The 20,872-nt window shown below is 39.9% G+C and overlaps 1 protein-coding gene across 1 annotated transcript in view; it reads right to left on the bottom strand.

The window, feature by feature from the left end:
* The window catches only part of LOC307251605 (vasorin-like), a 29,166-nt gene extending 9,713 nt beyond the window's left edge, over positions 1-19,453 (bottom strand). Inside the window, exon 1 of the mRNA XM_080028980.1 lies at positions 19,226-19,453. The gene's annotated coding sequence lies outside the window, so the exon portion shown is untranslated. The remainder of the gene's footprint in view (positions 1-19,225) is intronic.
* Positions 19,454-20,872: the final 1,419 nt, after the last annotated feature.

The following is a 20,872-nucleotide window of genomic DNA, read 5'->3' as shown; positions in this document are numbered from 1 at the left end:
GTTGTAGATGTAAAATATTAACTTGCATTATTTCTGTCCAAGGTGTAACCCACTGAGTGAAATCGCTTTTTTAAAGACACCAAAATCACAAAAAATTAAGGTAAAATTAACTAATACAGATTCAAAGTATTACCCCTCTAAGAAAAGAGGTGAGGAAAGATTTGGATGGATGTTGGGAGTGGTAATGGAAGCAGGAGTTGAAGCAGTATAGTGGGGATGAAGGTACAGAGAAGTAGAGAGGGGATCATAAATTGTGTTAGAAAGCTGGTCTACTGGGAGATTACTTCATTTTAATGGAGAGAAAAAAGTTGACGTGAGTTAGTGGTACAAACCTTACCTCAACTCCCACACCCCCGAAACTCCCCAGAGTGGAATATCACGTTACCTCACGGCTGAGAGCTTACCAGTAAAATCAGTTTAACGGCTTGAATCTTTCCAAAACTCTTGGCCCCAAAAGCCATTGTGTAAGCAGAAAATGTATTTATAATGTTTGTGTCTGCACATGCAAAAATTAGCATGTGAGGAATGGATATATAACATACATTAATCCTCAACACACACACACAAAATCCCAGTCTCAGATGTTGCTTTAACGCTTATTGTTTTATATGATGCCAATCCATCAAACCTTTTCCGACACTGGCTTTGTGATACTGAAACAAATTATGCACAGAATGCTAGCATTTGCTATTTTAGAACAAAACACGAGTACAAATGGGACTCGTAGGAATTCCTTTATTATTGCAGGTATTTGCTCATACACCAGAGCACCAGATGAAAATAACTGTTTTACTGAGGTTGAAGCTGAATGGAAACTGAATAGAAAAAACAAAAATGTGAACCTCATAGTGGCAGTATAGAAGAAAATTGGGAGCATCATCAGGGTCATAACTAAGGATATACTATCTGCTGTATTTTTACAATATAGTGCCATCCATGAAATGGTTGCTGAGATTTTTCACTGAATAAGAAAATATTGGCCAAAGTAATCAAAATATTACTATAGTACATGTGTGTAATCACATGGAGTGTTCTCATTTAAATGAATGAGTAAACTGCACCTTTTACACAGTGTGATTGTTGTGGCTGATTGCTTGTTGTTATCAGGTCCTGTGGTTCAATTTGATTCTTTATACAGCACATACCTGCCAATGGTGTAATGTAATGTGAATCCATACAGCAACTCAGACATTTTGGGTGCTATCCCTGCAACTTTTGCTAAACACTTGGCATCCGTCAAGCAGTCTAGATGTAGAATACATGAAACACAAGTGTTAATGATGCCACAGGAAGAAATATCCTACAATGCCATTTCTGTTGGTCTTTGCTTGCATGTTTTGATCCAATAATCCAAAAACAGTTAAGTTTTATGATGTGAACTAAACGGAGACTGCCAGACATCATCAGCAACGTATTCATCTTCTATGTAGCCATTAACACCTGCATGGTGACAACTGGTGTCTAGACTTGGCAGTGACAACTGTGTTTAGTCTATATTAGTATGAAGAGAGACGCACAGGGACCGTGTGAAGCTAATCGAAAACAAAACAACACATAACCAAAAAACAAGTAGATTTCTTTTACTTAATATAATTTAAATAATTCAGAATGAGCTGTGTTTAGGCATTTCTATTGCATTCACTCTTGGTCACAGCAGACAACAATGCCATATCACCTCTGGACTATCAATAGCAGACCATACCGAGTATCAGCGTAAAGTCTCAATTATATAGACAATATTTGAATTGTATTTTTTCTCAAACTGCATCGAAAGCTCAATCTCATGTTATTTTCCGTGTTTACATAAATACACACACACACACACACACACACACACACTGAGCATGACCACTCATCCGTGGAGAATTAATTACACGGTGTGTGACAACTCATCTTCACATATTTGACACTACAGTTTACCTCCCTCTTCAAGCATTCATCAGTTGGCTCTTTCCATACCTGGTAAATTTCTCTTCTTCTCTAATCGTCCTTCTTCCTCAGTGCCTTTTCATAACTTTGTCCAGTGACCTTGACTGTGGTCCCTCTCACCCTGTCTCTGCTCGCTCCCTGCTTTTGTTGCATTAACAGGAATAACTGGCCGCTTGCTGAATAGACAACTTCTTTGTTGTAGCCAGAGGTAGCTTCACATACAGTACAAAGCTTATTTGGCCTTCATGTTGAGGCCAGAGGTCAGGGTAGGGATCTAGTGTCTACTTCAAGAATGCTACAACCAAGTGTTTGTCCGTTGTTAAAACAGCTTGACCTCAAGGCTGAGACGTAGTACAGTGTAAGTAAGAGCCAATTCAACTAATGGTTGGAGCAAAAGAGCAATCGGCAGGCAGGATTGTGGTTAAAGTAATGAAGCATCAGCAGGGTAACCACTGCTTGACCCGGTTGACTCAAGTAGTTACAGTATTGTTTGGGAAACATCTTATGAAATGACATGATTGCACCAAACAATGTGGATTACAGGTTAATAATCCATCATCGTTTGACATCTCAGTTATTTTGGCATATGTGTCCGCCTTAGAGACGCCTGGGTGTGTATGCATCTGACTCAGGTATGGCAGAGATGCCAGCTATTCTGCCGCTGCTATGATGGAAATGCAAAGCGACATTTAGGTGTGCTGTTGCTGCTTGTCAGACCTAGTTCTCTTCTTTGGGTTTGGGATACATTGCTGTAAGGGGATCAGCCCCTTTCCCTGTAAAATACTAGATCCTGCCTGTTTAAAACAGCAGTGTTTAGCTTGAGGAGGTAGTGGGCAAAAGCCAACAGACCGATTTTTTTTCACTACCTGATGTTGGTGTGTGTGTGTGTGTGCGTGCGTGCGTGCGTGCGTGTGTGTGTGTGTGTGTGTGTGTGTGTGTGTGTGTGTGTGTGTGTGTTAGGGTTATTGGCAGTGCTAAGAGCCCAAAGCACAATGCACAACATGTGGAACAGTAAAGAATAGATTTGATGTTAAAAACAAATACTTGGGGCTGCATCAATCAACTCATGCCAGCCTATACACAGCCGGTGTATAGAGCTGGACCAGTTACCGGTATATCTGTATATCTGTTCCGCAGATACGTGACAAACGCATATGAAACGCCACCTGTGTCGACTTGCCATAAGGGTTGGTTTTAGTAAAGGTTGAACGGCTAGGAAATGCATTATGCCATTAAAGTTCTTCACAAGTAGAGAAATACACACACGTGGTGTACATAGATGCTGCCAATTATGCCAGCAAATCATTTAGACAGTAGCAGATCGAGGAGATATGCGCATCATCCAAAATGAGACATTTTAAATGTGAGCACCAATTTTTTTTAATACTAGGCCAAAATATGTTGTAGGGTATTTTTCTCTATTAGATATTTAACCCTTTATATATGTCTGATATTCCAACTGTAAATACACAGTCTGCAAAAAAAACAGGGCTGGCAGCTGAAATATTTTTAATTGACTTAGCCATCAACAGACCTTACTCAAAGCAAATATTTTGGTTCATTAGACAGGTGTAACTTATATCGCTCATAATTGTAAAACTTTGTAAAACTATTTTTAAGGTTATTAATTACGAATGTGTTCACTGTTATAAAAGTCTATCGAACACAACCAAGCATTTGTGGTGTTTCACTTATATCACTTAAAGCTCCCATATTATACACTTTTCGGTTCTATTATACACCATATTATATGGTCTTAGTGGTCCCTAATAAGTTTTTCTTTAATTGTTTGCTGAAAAAAACTTTCAGATAATTTATTGTACTATGCTGATGTTCAGCTAATCTCACAATGGCCTATTTTTTAAAAAGAGCTGCAGCTCCCCTCGTAAATATACAATCTTTGAGCTGCCCCCGCCCCCTGTCCGGAAGCGAAGCCAGATACGCCTCGCCCTCTGTCTGTTTGTAAACAATGATGACGTATTTGCTGGGCCTGTTAGCGCAGTTAGCCTACCCATGAGAAGAACCAAGTCTAGTGCTAGTAACGCACTTTGAACAGTTTGACATGACCTATCCTTGTCTACATGAAAGACTATGGAATACAGATGCACTGACTTGCCGTTTCCAAGCTAATGGAAACGGCATGTTCACAATAACAATGCTGCAAAAGATGGTGGCTACTGCGAAGCTAGCTCGGGAGCTACCGGCTAAAAATACCACTAAAATCGGTGAAAAAATGATCTTCAAAGTTGACTTCTACACTATTAACTTCCAATCCTTTGTCCTGTTAAAAACGAGGCATTTCCAGACTGGTGTGGGGGATAGAAATATGTTTGTATGACCAAAAGCTGAATGCTTGTCCCAAAGCTAATAGCTATACACCAGTCAGGCAAAAATACCAATAAAAACATTTCTTTCAGTTTCACTGTTTGAAAAAACCCACAAGTAGCTTCCTATCCGTTGTGTTATTAAAAACGAGGCATAGACTGCCGTGGTTAAGATAAATGAGTGGATTATGCAACATTCACCATGCTTTTCTGTACTACAGGCATCTTGTCGCTTAGCAACAAGCAAACAACACGGGGATGAAGGAATATTTTTTGAGAGGATCTCGGGGCCGTGGACCAATAAGAAATAGGGGTGTGGGCTGCACAGTAGAAGCTTCTGGCTTTCCAGTTTTTGACGTCAGAAACGGGGAGAATTCTGACTGGAGTATATTGAGGGGGAGGGGTGGGGGTTTCAGAAAGGAGGAGAGTGAGAAAAGGAGAGATAGTTATTTTTTTTTATATTTTGGCAGTCTCTAGGCACACCGTGGACCCATGGATATGTTAGAACACATTTAAAAAGTGCATTTAGCATAATATGGGTCCTTTAATCTCTGTTCCTTCAGAGTACCCTGAGGGTAAATTGGTGTTGGAGGGGCGAAACAACTGCAACAGTAATTGTGTAGATTAAGGGGATTTCTAATGAAGGTACGTTACATTTAAGCATTAGACTAACACTCACCTAGTTGATTTGCATCAACCTTTTTATTCATGCTTTGCCATCAGAAGGTTATGTAACTAATCTTTAACTAACACTTCCCGCTGTTACTCTGCTGATTTATTCCAGTCAATTTAATTTGCTGCCTTGTGTGCAAAGCTTTTTGTTGATTTCATATGTTTAACTGATTTGCCTAAAAATGTCAATGTATACATTTAAAATTCCCAGGGGTACAGAGCCTTTTTCAACACGTATAACATTTGCTATTGCATATATATCCAATTAAAATGTTTTTGACTGAAAGATTGTTTTGTTTAAAGTTTTACGACTAGTAACCATGTTGCATGCACACCTCGTAAAATTATTCTCGTGGTTTGAAACCTCCCTTTCCAACACATACTTTTGGTTGTCTTCTTAATATCCTCCTTTGTTGCCACATTAATTAATTTAACTGCTAATGTCAACTTTCAGCCAAACAGTTGTAGCATACATGTGACGTGTTTGAAGTGTTGCTACACAGGATACAAGTAGTACCCGCTTATCCAAACATTCCCCTACAGCACTACTAAAAAACTGGGGGCATTTAATACAAGTTTCCCACACTCACATTTAACAAAGCAGTGATGCAACTTTTCCTCTATCAGTGGGGAGCTCTCACTATGTAATACTGGATAAGTTAATTTACACAGTTGTTTGTTTTACTATATTATTAATTAATCGGAAGCATTACATTAGTACAGACTTTTTTCTATTCAAATCAGAATTGTTTTTAATAAATGCATGCTGTTGTACATACTGTACAAAAAAGTCGCCTAACTTTTAATTGTCGCATAGAGCCAGTAGAGTGTATGAGAGAGGAGAATAGAGAGTGGAAACGTACATCCAACTCATTTGCACTAGAAGAGGAATACACCAACATAGTTTGATATTTATTTGTGCGCACCCTGATGCAGGATGTCTTTTGGTGACACCGGTTTTTCCACCTAGGTAAAGCATGAATGCCATCGCAGAGGTGTCACGAGCGGAGTTAGGCTTTTTGTGGTAACAACCAATGCAACGACTACAAAAGAGTCAAGCATGTAAAAGGTTGTGCGTGTGTGTCTTCACATTCCATTGGCTGTGAGCCCATGTCTGTCAACAGTTGAAAATAAACATGTCACCTGTGTGCTCACCTTCACTTAGGTGTGCCAGCGGGCAACTATGGAAACAACACTGTCAAACATGTCGACACCGTTCTTGTCCTTACCTTCTTACTGTTGGTACAAATTAGTTTTTTATCCTCCTGACCAGCTTTACAAATCCCCCAGTTCCTTAACCGTCTTCTCAGTGACATTTTAAAAGTATCTACAGTAGAGAACAGAGACTTACACAAATTCTGACATGTATAGACAAAAGACGTCTTCACACAATGTGTTTTTAAGAATCACAATGATCACACATACATTTACAATGCATCAGTTTGAGCGGATTCTTTTCTAGAATTAAAGTCTTGAAGCTACAATAAGGAAACTGAACACCTCCTCCCTCTTGGATCTGTTGGTTCCTGCCCTGCCATCACTTGTTGCTGATACTAATGAGCTGTTTACATCTGGAAACGGCATATAGCCTAAAGCTGAGATTCCGGCAGAAGCCACAGAAGCAGGAAATGTTTTTCAGAAAAGGCCGTTCACTGAGGTTTTTTTTGCCCTTGTTTGCCATGCAATTAACTTTCCTGTTCTTTAGTTTCTTCATGCATCGTTGTTGCACGTTGCAGTCTAAAAGCCAAACTCTCTTTCACTTCATTCAAATGCTTTTCATTCCCTTTTCTACTTCCTCCGTTTGTCCATCCACCATCCACCATCCACCATCCGTCCTCCCACCTCCAGGGCTGATTAGTGACTGATGATCACCTGCGGGACTCTCATTAGATAGGGGCCCCTTCATGCTTGTTAAACCCAGCTGTCAGGCAGAAAAGTGTGGCCCCTGGCAGGGTACAGGTTGGGCTGGACTCTGGGGGTACAAGTACGGATCATACACGCCTTCTCTCCAGTTTGTACAAGTCCAGACAGATTCTGTAGCATTGCAGCTTATCTGCACTTCAACAAAAATTACACTGTTTCTAATTCTGAATGATCTCTTTAGAACAATAATGCCAAAGACCAAAATACTGACATAACAAAATAAAGTATACTGCACTCATCTTACTTTCAGTGGGGTTACTTCAAGAATGCAAAATAGTCACCATATTGCTTTGAATTATTTAAGGGCTTTATTCATACATTATTTGCAACTATTATCTCTTAATTAACAATACAAACCAGTTAAACCACACACACACACACACACACACCTATACCAACAGTCCCCTGCTGCTGGATCACCTCATTAACCCAGTGTTCGGTCAGGAAGTGTGGACAGATTTACTGCTGAGAGCCTTCTTCAAGAACTGCCAGTTGGCAAACACATACCTATAATTTGATTATAATTGGCAAATGGGTTCACCTTAAGAGCGATTTATTTATATGAAGCACAAACTGTTAATGTGTTTGCATGGCAATGTATCCCGATGTGCAAAGTTGTGTGTGGGATGTTTACTTTGTCACTTATCTATTTACTTAAACTCCTGACATATCCTTTAAAGTAAACACACACACACACACACACACACACACACACACACACACACACACACACACACACACACACACACACACACACACACACACACACACACACACACACACACACACACACACACACACACACACACACACACACACACACACACACACACACACACACACACACACACACACACACACACACACACACACACACACACACACACACACACACGCGTTCTTGTCTCTGCGTGAAGGGGAATCAATTAGTGCAATCTTAACTGTGTGTGTGTTTGTTTGGCTCGGATAAGCCAGTGACCTCGGCTAGTTCATGACCCAGAAACAATGGCTGCATTTTACACAGGAACAGAACATCAGATTTTTTTACTCTTTGCGCTGCTGTTCAAACCCATGCCTGGACGTCTGCTAAGTCAAGTTTACAAGACCAGACCTGATCCTCGACATTATTTTCACAGTGTGAAAGTGGCTACAGACACACGTAAAATGAGTTATGGGAGGGCGACTCGGCTGATAAACATGTCATGTCTGAGAAGGAAAACATGGAGCTAATTTTAAATTGGACAAAGTTCATCCTGTGCTATTTTAGGAGCATGTCACTGCCAGAAAATCAGTTTTATACACTGCAAGCAAATACTGTATGTAAAGTTGCACTTCCTACCTTTGCTAAACTGTTAGTAACTTTTTAAAACCATCGCAAACATAAGGGGAAAAAAGCTAAAAGCACAGTTTATGATATATGTGAACTCACAAAGCAGCATGGGTTCAGATATCTGTTGACATTACACACACACACTGCTTATCTCCTCACCAGACCAATAATTAAAACAGAAACCAGGCTCTTTCTCAGTTTGCACTCGCCACACTATGAGCAGTAACAAGCACCCAACTTGTGAGCATTCACCTTAAAAATTTGACATCTCATTCAAAGTGATTGTGAGCCTAATGTCCTGTGTAAGATTGCAACTGTGCTGATGCAGGAAAAGCAGCTCGAATTACCCCACAAGTGATTCAGTTGCATAGGGTCAAATGTCGCGTTGACACTCTGTCTTGCTCCCTCTGTTTGTTTTTGTTTGGGGTGGGACAGTTTGTTTTTATTATTATTATTTTTGAACTTTAAGTCAAATTTGGGTTTATCAAAGAACAGAAGGACATAATTGTTGGATGTTGGACTATTGGGTGGACCCCACGCATTGTGGACACCAAATCGTCTACCCTCGCTTTGCGCATCGATGCATAGCCTTGCAGTCTTTCTAAACACACTCTAAATAAAGGCTGTAGACAGCCAATTTTAGTTGGGGGCAATTGTAAAACGGTGAATGCAAAATTGGACAACAAATTCAATGACAGTGTTAGGCAAAAATTAGATTCCTTTCACAAGAGCTAGAACAATACTGTAAAATAAGTAGGTACAGTGATTAGGAAACATATAGATTAGCTGTTAAAGTAGCTACATTGTGCTACACGTCAGGAAGAAGTAATTTCCGTGAAATATCAAGATTTGTTCTTATAGGAAGTACAACAGAGTAATTAATATAGTAAACATACACATTAGGTCCACGTGAGAGGGGAGCTCGTATAGTGGCTAGCTTGGTTAAAACCTAGCTAGCAGATCATATAAAACATAAATTCAACCAAAGTATGAAACAGCTGTAACAAATTAGAATCCATAGGTAATTTTCTTCTCAATAAGTGATGCAGCTTCTCTTCTCTTTAAATGCAAGCATATCCTTTTAAGTTTCTGCAAGAATTCTGCATGACTCACTGCATGTCCTGTAACTGGACTCTGACCAAGAGAAATGCGAAGGAATGGCGACAGCACGCTCCACCGCAGACCCAGCACTGACACACAACTCTGAAAAAAGCCCAGGGGCTTGTAAGGAAGTTTAGAGAGGGAAATGAGGAGAGAATGATGTGCTTGTGTGGATGGATGCAGTGTGCATACACACACAGACTCCCCCAGTCAGATATGACCTCATTTGATTTTGCACTGATAGTTTAGTAAATAATGATTGTTTTTAACACTTTACTGTTCAGGCTGTAAGATTACTTTTTCGGAAATATTTTTGAATTGTTTGTGGTTCATTCAAATACAGTTAACAAAATAGAGAGAGAGAGAGAGAGAGAGAGAGAGAGATCCCGTAATGTCAAACCTCCATTTTCTTCTAGGTCACAGCTGGTAATCCAAATTTATTTTAACATAATGTTCCTCTTTTTTTTTTACTGTTCACAAATTGAGCGAACATTTGGTCCACCATGTCCTATTGTTTCAGGACTACATATGCATTGCATTCTGTACAGCACATAAAAGTGAATTTCACAGTGAGCCTGCATGAGTTCCTGTGGCTAGAGGTCATGTGGTTTCCACTTCATTTAAACTCTGCATATGGCAGTGTTGCTTCTTCAAGGGGTTTGGTAAGAGTATACATTTATCAAAATCACATTGTGCAAAAGCATCGTGAGCCACAGAGATGGTTAAAACAAGGAACTGGTCTCTCGGCTGTTCTTCACACTGCCAGTAATACAAAACACAAACTAATGCTTATTTCAACTGCAGGGAACTATCTGAGAGAACTGTTTACTTCATGTCGGCTGTTGTTTGCTTACTCAGCTGTCCCGATGTGTTGTTACCCTTTGGCTGTCAGACTGCACATTTAAAAAGCATTCTCTGTCCTAGCCAAGGTGTGACTCACCCTCAAGAGCTAGAGACGCATTTACAGAATGGAAATCCATATAAAACAACACAAAGTTAATTGTGCATTTGGAAATCTTACCGTTAGCAATTGGCAAACTATAGGATGTACAACAAACTCTGTGTGTTTGTAATGCTTCACACGTGTTGTGCACACACACACAAAAAAAAAACCTTTCAACCTTTCACAATCCCTTTGAATAATGGCAGCAGTCAAAATTCTTAATGAGCAGGGGTAGTTTTGTAGAGGCCATACGTTTTTAAAAAGCCAATCACACCTAACACAGATATATTGGGCCCATTTTCTGCCATGACTCTGTGAAATTGCTCCATCAATCTTCGCAACATCAGTTTTGTCTAATATGTCCCATCTGTTCCAATTTGAATAACAGTCTGGTGTGTGTTGGCCCCTTTCAGAAGAACCGAGCAGCATTTTTTGCAGCTGACTGACCTGATGGATGCTTGTCTTGGACTTGTATTGGTCTGTCTGTGTTTATGTGGCGACTTGGTTTTTAGCTAGCGGCCATCACTAACGCACTGGATCGATTACGCCTAGCAGACAAAGAAATAAACACTGTCTCCTCTCTAAAACTTAAAGTTAAAGTGGCAGAGTACAACTGTTTGATATCTAATCATCTTGTTACTAATTTGCACACTCTAATTACTGAAAGTGTTCTTTTTGAATGAGGAATTGATGCATTCAAACACACGTGCAACGATTGGCCCTGTAAGATATGTTTGAGGTACTGAGCAAAAGTTTGTTGTGAAATGGATGTAATAATTTAAGACTATTATTCACAGGATAAGCAAACCAGCTTAACAATGTATGAATTCAGTAGAGGGCACCGGATTATGCAAATGTCTCTGTTTATACCTGCCTGGATCTGTGCTTTAACTTTATGACATTTGCTTTGCTTTATTTTGAACGTGTCTGCATGTTGTCTGTGTACTCCCAACACATACAGCACACTCTTCCAGTGTTCACTCTTCTCACCGCCAGCATGAAATAAAAGCTGCCGCCTCACTTTTGATCTGCTTGCCATCTCTTTGAAGTGGCATTCACTTCTCATCTGTGAACAACATGTCCAAATTAAAAGTACCACAGGCTCGCCCACATCTCGCCGCACTGGGTTCAGGGGACGGAGGATGTGTAAAGTGCCAAGTAAAGTGCAAAGCAATGTGCTGATGCTTCATCTGAAACAGAACTAACTCATACAGAAGGTTGTTTTTGTCAAACAATAAAACACTGTGTCCATCAGTGTTGCTTTCCATTTCAACCATTTACTCTAATGCTAAGATCATGACCACATTAAAAGCTGTTTGTACTGACCTTGAGGTTTTCACACTGAACATTCTCAATCGTTTTATGTTTTGTGTTGTAGATGTTGCTTGTTATAATTTATTTTAGCTTTATGCGTATTTAAATATTGGAGTTTCTGTTTTACAGTTCGTCACCCCCACACTATAAAATGCGTGCTTTGTTTTGCCTTTTCCCTTTCTTCACTAAAGCGCCAGACAAAGGCGTTTCATTTACAGAAAGTCTGTCACTTCCATAGCAATTTTGCTGGGATACTTTGTATAATATGGATCATTTAGCCTGCCCCTTTGATCTTTTTCCTCTTGATTTATTGAGTTTTCTTTTATGTGTGCCCAACAGTGGGTTCATTGTTGAAACAGTGGAGACAGATTTCAACTGTGTTATATTTACTGTACATGTTATTCTATTGATAAAGCACTACCTACATTAATAATAATGATGTTGGCACTCCTTTATTGCAACTGATCTTAAGACATGTACTTTCAGAATTTCGAAAAGCCTGAGAAAATCTCTGACATTCAAATCAAAGCCGACTTTTGAGTTTTGACCTTAACCTGATCTTACCATGATAAACAAGTGTGTAACAGTCAAAAGCTTTCACAAGCCTGAACACGCTGGTTTGATCTGTTTGTCTCTCTGAGGTGGTCCAAACACCATCACAGTTTTGGGCCATAGGAATAAATGGTGAACCACAGAAAATGCGCACTTGTGTGCATGGCGCTCACTCAGTAGGGCAGATTTATTGTAATCTGAATTATGAAAAATCTGACTCTGATTCAACACTCACTCTGACTGTCCCCCTCTCTTTGTCTATGTTTCTTCTGCTTTGTCAGTTTCTTGTCGCGGCCCATGGGTTGACTGGTGCCCCCTTTGACTTCTGACCTCTAAATCTCCTGCTAGCTGCAGCTACGCCTCCAAGTGTGTGTGTGTGTGTGTGTGTGTGTGTGTGTGTGTGTGTGTGTGTGAGGACATGAGTGTTGATTGGTGAGTGTGTATGTCTGATCTTTTCAGCAGCAGTCTAGCTAAGACTGTAAGGGACTGTCAGTTAAATCGTATTACAACAGAACTGCATACGGCAAGACTGGGCATACAGGCACCCAATCAGCAAGCTACTTTTGTAACTGCAAATACACTTGAGGCTATACTTGCTAACACTGGCGTGTAATTCCTGTTCATCTTTGCACAAACACTATGTGTCTTGGGGCCAAACAAGTCAAGCCAGCCACAATTTTCCCGGGTTTAATTTGTCAGCGTGGTGCCACGCCTGCAGGTAAAGCTGTGATTCAGCTGGCATACCAACAAAATTGTTGAAATACTATTGTCCCTATATTTATCGTATGACCTGAATCATTATATTCAATTGGGTTCAATTACACTTCTTGTTTCACCAAGCATCTATAATCTATTTTAAATTCAGCCTCTGACATTTGAAAGAGAGGAATCCTCAAATTAGGCACTCACCACCCATGCCTGTGGTGATGCTCACTCGGAAGCCTCAGTTTCCTGGGTCTATTATTTCAATAATTGTATACATCTTTCATTGCTACTCATCCAAGTAGTACCAATCAAAATACACCAGTATCGCAATATTTAAAAAATTATCTGATATCAATGAAACAAAACTGAGAATGGATTGTTTTTTAAATACTAATAATTATATGTAAAAATAGCTTTAACCAACCAGTCAGGCCACGCTTGATTACATAACTGCAGAATGAAAGAGGAAATATCATATTTTATAAAAATGTATCTTTACATTATCACAAAGGCCCGGTCACACCAGCAGTTACATATCCAAATAAACATTTTACAACTAAATACATTTTATCAACACCTGTGTAAAATGTGAAAGCAAATGCAATTATTTAACCAGCAGGGCCACCTCGCCCAGAGACATCTCATATACAACTAATGTTTCTCCTCAGTACTAGCTCTTTCCGCATTCTTCCCATAGTTACACTCGGTCTAATACATTTGACTTGTTTTCTATGTTCACTCCCACAACTTTTATCCAGCCTATCCAGTTTTTTTTATAGTAACAACCAATCAAGATCTCTCTCTATAATACATTTAAACAATATTTTCCAATCACACTTAATATTCCTAGTAAGCAATAAATGTTTGGAAAGTCAAAAGATGTTTAACGTGTAGGTGCATAGAGTATATTGGGAGTACATTTGGTTGAAAAATAATCTTTTACAAGTGTCTATGCGACATTGAACAGTTTCACAGCATTTTATTGACTGCATTTTAATATGACACAGGTCCTAACTGCATGTTGGAACGTTTCATTTAAGGCTTTTGAACAGTTATATGAATGAATGAAAACGTTATTGTCATTGCACATGTCACAAGTACAGAGCAACAAAATTACCATTATGACCATAGGTCTAAAAGAAGTTCACTTTTCCAACAAATTTAGCTCAAAACTGAAAACCTAGACATCTTTTGATTAATTGGTTTTACTAAGCATCTCTATCAATCAATTGCTTTTAATTTATCTTCTGACTACAAAACTACAATTTCAAGACTGACAAACAAAGACTTGTTTATGCACAAAGGCAGTGTTTGCATGTCAACTGCACAACAAAAGGAGAGTAAAAGGCACCTGATCACAGACGCACAAAACACATTCTCCTAAATCTCAGTAATCTTTCACTTGCCTGACAGATAGTTTGCGCTACACACGAGCCTGAACTACAGCGCACACGTCCATGGTAACCAACACTGGGTTACTTGGGTTCGTCAAACGGCTTCTCTCTTCACCTGTTGCACCTTGAGTTGTTCAGGACACCGTATATCCAGACCTTGGGCCTTTGAAGTGCTTTGTGAGGCCCTTCAGCCCCCCAGGCCATTGTCTATTTCCAGTGTGTGTGTGGGGGGGGGGGAGAGGGCTGTTGGGGATGAAAGACTGAGTGTGAGAGTGTGGGCAACCAGACTGTGTGCCCTGAGGGGAAAAAGGGGGCTTGAAGGTGGGGTTCCCCTAATCTACCACACCCACTCACACACACACACCTCCCCTCAGGTATGGTTTCTGTTGGAGGATTGAGGAGGCAGAGGGATGTGTAATCCTAAAGACTTCAAGCAGATGATGTGTCTGAATATAAAAGCATTCTGTTTATACACCCGCTTCTCTGGGTTCACACACAGAACAACAACAAAAAAAAGTTTAATACTTGGCTAACAATTTTTTATTTATTTTTATTGATTCATTTTCAATCTTCTGTTTTATTCGAGAAAAAGTTTTAATTTAAATGTGATTTTACGATCTTCGACACAGCGAGAAGATAATGTTTCCAAATTAATGAAATAAGAAATGAGGTCCGATAAGCCCATCAACATGTCAAATTAAATACAGAAAGCATTCAGAAAGCATTCATTTTTGCCTGCATGTGGGACTTTGTCGAAAACAGGCCGTGGCGCTAGGGCCTATGTTTAATTAATTTAATTATTTAAGCTTTTGTTTTTGCCTGACATGTAAAATGACATTGTGAAAAACGTACACATCTCACAATTGGGCAGTTGTTGCGAAACTACTATGTTTTGCGCTGTGGACCAAGCTATAACACAGCTGATACTTTTTCAGACTTTTTTTCTGGGACTTCACTGCTCAGTTGAAGCGTCTGGTACTGATAGCTGAATGGCATAACCCGTTTACTTTTTGATATACAATGACAGACATGCATTTGGTGCAGGTTTATATTATTCATGAACAACTGTGCATAGCAATTAAAGATTTCAATCGTGTTTTAGCCTTCCAGCATTTTGAGAAATATAAAGTAATTGTCCAAAAGTTTTATTTATTTTGGCATGTATTCTAATACTGTTTTGAAGGTTGGCCTATATTTTGCATCGCATGAGTGCTTTGCATCTGATTGCTTGCCATGCATTCAGCACCTACTAACTAAAGACTATGTTTTCACTCAACAGCAAATTGTACATATAGCATTACTGGTCTTAATATAGATGCTGCTTAAGATGTGTACTTCTTTCAACACTTCATTAAGAAGTATGAACTGACGGGTGAAACTGCTCCTCAAAAAAGGTTAGTCGTTCTTCAAAATCTCAGCCTGGCATCTGTGCATTGGGCAATCTGACCACAGACCTGCCGTTGGAGGCATCTTTCAGATCTGGTTCCTCCTGGTACTGTCTAGGAATGTTACAAGGAGTCTATATGTGTCACGCTCTTTACCTTCCTACTGAACCACTGTGTTTATACAACACACAGTGAGGATGAGGGGGGGAGGTACTTAGAGACACGCTTCATGGGTTAGTAAAGGAGTAGCAACCCCTAAACCCTCCCTGGGGGTGGAGGCACGGGTTCGAGTTCTAGGAAAGTAGAAGTTCCCCTCCGGCGAGCTTTGTTAGGTCTCAGCCTGTTGTAGGTTTGAGTTTAGAATTCCTCTGGTGCCCAAGAACCATGTAACGATGTAATCTAAGTATTTTAATGTTGCGGAAAACCAAAAACAAATTTAGCAACATCCCAACTGTCATAATTTGAATAAAACTCTGCAAGCTCCTTTTAGAGTTCTTGGTTCTCCTTGTGTTTGCACTTTCCGCTATGCTGCTGTGTGCTAACCCACTGTGGATTAATAGAGAATTATTTTATTGTATCGTATCTTTAATTGCATTAGGCATGGTTTGAATGGTAGGCTGAAAAGAGAGGAGCATCTGTTACCAAAAAACAAACTATAGCATTTGACAAATATTAAGGCAATAAGTATATATAAATCCAACCATTTAACAACAACTAGTGGAGCATACGGATAAGTTGATAACTTATAGTTTTTTTTTGCCTGTTTTATGTAACTGCATATTAACGGTAAATTAAATATGTCATTTTGGGATCACACATCAAGGCTCATTAAGCACTAGTAATTCCGAGAAATGCTTCTGCCAAATCCTCCAGCGAAAAATGGAGCAACCTAGGAAACAAACCCTCATCAACATACATAATAAAACAAACATCTTGTACTGTAAATGGTTTCAGTATGGCTGCAGAGCTGTTCATGAGAGGGAAAGCAGCCCCGAGCAGCACGATGACTAAACTGAGCAGAATGATTTATCAGCAGTCAGAGGCTTGATGCTGGGCGTCCGCTCCATCTGCGTGGTCCCCGCTTCCTTAAACGCTCCCAAATGAGCTGACAAGCAGCCGGGCCGCCCCACCTATGCATCTGCACGACGGCCATGAGGATTTCTTCCACCTGTTTTTTTTTTAAGTGCATTATTTCATTTTGTGCGAACAAACTATGAAAGACCAAAAATTAAAAGCCAATGTTTCCAAACCTAACTGCGGAAAAGTTTTTCACATAGTGGCTTTAAAAAAAATGTATTCAACCTGCCTATGCTTTTTTCTTTTCTTTTTGCATAATTCCTGAAAGTGCAGCATTTTGCTGCCCTCTTCTACATGCCTCAACTTCCCAAGAAAGCCGCCAAACAAACAACAACAGACTAAAAAAACAATGCTGAATATGATGTAAAGTAGAGTGAAATAAGAGAAGACTAAACACTGCTCCTTCGATCCCACCCTCACAATAATCACAAATCAACTGAAGAAACAATCACGTTGCTGTTCTTATATCCAAATTTGAGCAGCTTGCTAAAACTTCAAACTTAGATAAAGAAAGGTTGAATAAAGAAAGAAGATTTAAGTCAAGGCCTGGGTAGCGTATCCTTATGAATCACATTCCTATTGGCAGATTCTGCAACAGATGATCATGCAAATGCAGGAAGTAATAATGTGTCCCTACTCCTTTTTGTTTTTTAAATAAGAAATTCAAAATTTAACCATACCAATTGTTTTATATAAATGTTCAGTGTGGAGATGGGGTTGGGTATGAGGAGGATTTGAGTGAGTGAGATACTCAGGCAGAAAAGCCAGGATGGAAAAAAGCTCCAACAGAAACCCGAACTATAAGGAGCAGAAGGGTGAGGCTGGAAAGGAGGCTCTCTTCAGGGGTGAGTGTCACATCTGCACAGTATATAGTAGAAATAGCAACATGTTTCAGAAAGTGTGTGTGTGTGTGTGTGTGTGTGTGTGTGTGTGTGTGTGTGTGTGTGTGTGTGTGTGTGTGTGTGTGTGTGTGTGTGTGTGTGTGTGTGTGTGTGTGTGTGTGTGTGTGTGTGTGTGTGTGTGTGTGTGTGTCATCAGAGCACCACAGGGCATACTTAAACCCCACTAAAAGGAGGAGCTTTAAGTTCATGTAGCTGATAACAACTGTACTCTCATCTAGAGAGAGAGAGAGAGACACACACACACACACACACTCCACAACAGCATCCTCTTCACCTTGTACCTCTTAGCTTCCTTCATGGGGTTATTAACTCCTTGATTGTGGAGATTTCCTATGAGTTCGTCCCTATTTAGTTGTCATGGTGGCATGACCCCAACACTTATTAGCTGACCCTTGGGATTAGTCCAAGCTGGAAACAGGGGGAGGCAGAGGGTTAAGCCTTCACCTCGAGGTGCTCGCTGCAGCATCTCACAAAAACCTTAATTAAATTGCTGAGACACAGAGTCAGGAATGTTTGCTTTGCTCTCCCTCTCCTGTATGTACTTCAATCCGGCCCACTGTCTACATCTTTCTTTGCTTTTCCCATACTCGTGCACCACACACTGCGTTTGTGATCCTGCATGCTCACTAACCAATATTTCTTTATTTGACCCAAGTGAACACAACACACTGCTCATGTATTACAAGTGCACGTTTATATGAAGTACAGACCTAAATTAGAATAGAAGAAGATGCTAGTATAATGTATGTGAATCGCCTGGTCAATGATTTGATTGAATTGGTCAGGTTTAGGAAAATGAAGGTCGCCATTATCTTTACCAGACAATAGATAACATCTAATAAATAAATAAAACACCTGAGAACATTTATGTGCAAATTGCATAGACTATAATGGACCACAACATGCGGTGGGGACACTACATGCAAAACCAAAAAAAGTAACTAAGCTCACAGAAAGTCTGTATGCCATACTGGGATCAACCAATCAATCATAGCCTACCGATTACAGTGAGGTGAAAACAAACAGCCAACAGTGAGGAAAACCATGAAGGAGGGAGATGGGAGGGATAAAGACGTCTAATCCGATACATTCGACACAATCACGGTGTGAATCAGCGACAGCGATAAGATCTTATCCTGTTTCCACATGTGTGCGCAGGAAACACTCCTCTTCAGTGTCTCTCCTGGCCGTGCCTCCCTCTGACTGTAGAGTCGCGTCTGGCCCAGTAGATCCTGACCCGACATAGTGACCCGTGCGCCCGGGGAGAGGAATGCGAGGAGACGCTGACTTAAGTCACCAGTGGCAACAGATTGAAACGAAAGCATACACATGTGTGGCAGCCAGGCTGAGTTATAAAGGGACCAAAAGAAGAAGACGAGGCTGGATCAATTATCATCGGACAGCCTCTCGGAGCGTCAAAATTCACAGAAAAAGCAGCGATTAACTCTGTGGTTTGAATCGATAACACAGCAGCATCTGAACTACTTGAGACGGGGAGGGTTTCTCAAATATGAAAGGTAGTACAACATCGCCATAATGTCAACTGAGCAGCAGCATACGGAGTTAAAATACGTTCCAATCATTCGAATCGTGCTAAGAAATTAACTTCATCTCACTGCGAGTTTAGAAAATCCAGAACAACATTGGAATGGGGAAAGAGCAGTGGGAGCTTACCTTGGAACAGTAATCCAAAATCCGCGAGAATGCGCTCTGGCAGCCTAACGTTTTATCCACTTTGTCGGGGGAAAGTCCCTCTTTGCAAAGCCCACCACAGTTCAGAAATGTCTCGTTGTAACGCAGCAAGGTGTTTAGCGTCTACGCGAACCTAAAAGGTGAATCACTGCAGCGCGTTCGCTCAGTCGGTCAGAGTTGGAGACGCAGGTCCTCCAGCGTTCAGGGGCGCACTGCCTTTTCAACAATAGCGCTCATTGAAGCGAAAGAGGCGAGCACTTAAACAAGCCGGGGAAGTGGGAGGATCCGTGTGTGAATCCGGAGCGCGCTATTCGTGCGCGCCCCCGAGGTATTTTGCACCTGCAAAAAATATCCACCGCCGGAATGATGATTTATTCAGAGATGTTAAAGATAAACGTCTGCAGAGCAAAGGCTACACACATTTGCACAAATGCTATATACATTTTTTTTTTGACTTAATTTATTATAAACAAATGTGACAGTTACTACCTCTATTCATTTAGCAATCTTCCATCATTTCTTGAATCTTTGTTTAAATTATGTGGCAGCCTGTGTAGAAAATGTCTCATTCATTTTTAAAGCTAGATGTTCATTGATTTAGGGACCCAGTGTTGTGTTCAAGGAGACTCGAGGAGTTGGTTAAGGGATTGGTGTTTTTATTGTCTCTTTTCTCTCTTTTGTCTATTGGTGCTTTCTGGAATATTGTGATAGGCTATTTGTTCACAAGCATCTCTGTGTGTATTGGAAAGCTTTTTGGAGTGTTTTTTAAATGGCCGCATCATGGACGTTAGCCCAAGACAAATGTTTCACTTTGTGGAACAATAAAGTTAATCTTAGAGTGTATTCACACTAGCAAAGTCCACTAGTTCACTTGCTTTGGTCCAGTCCAAATAGAGTTTAGATTTTTCTTTTTTGGTGTGGTCCACTTTCATATTGCCCCTTTTGCAAGTGAACCAGCATTAAGAAGTAAAACCACACGAGATCTGAGTTCATTCATTGGTAACACTTTACAATAAGGTACACAAAATTGTAGTAGCTACTACATACCTACTACATAGATATGTGTTACCTACTACATAGGTTTTTTTTGTGTTACCTACTACATAGGTTTTTTTTGTGCTACCTAACACATAGGGTTTTTTTAGTTTTACCTACTACATAGGGTTTTATTTTGTGCTACCACATAGGGTTTTTTTAGTTTTACCTACTACATAGGGTTTTTTTTGTGCTACCTAACACATAGGGGTTTTTTTGTGTTACCTACTACATAGGTTTTTTTTGTGCTACCTACTACATAGGGTTTTTTTTTGTGCTACCTAACACATAGGGTTTTTTTTGTGTTACCTACTACATAGGGTTTTTTATTTGTTGTGCTACCTAACACATAGGTTTTATTTTTATTTGTGTTACCTACTACATACGTTTTTTTTGTGCTACCTAACACATAGTTTTTTTTGTGCTACCTAACACATAGGGTTTTTTTTGTGTTACCTACTACATAGGGTTTTTTGTGTTTTGTGTTAGGTAGCACAAAAAAAACCCTATGTAGTAGGTAACACAAAAAATAAAAAACCTTATGTAGTAGGTAACACAAAAAAAACCCTATGTAGTAGGTAACACAAAAAAAAT

The sequence above is a fragment of the Ammodytes marinus genome (assembly GCF_949987685.1).
Source record: "Ammodytes marinus genome assembly, chromosome: 6".
NCBI classification, from domain to species: Eukaryota; Metazoa; Chordata; class Actinopteri; order Uranoscopiformes; family Ammodytidae; genus Ammodytes; species Ammodytes marinus.
This window is presented reverse-complemented; position numbering and strand designations above follow the sequence as displayed.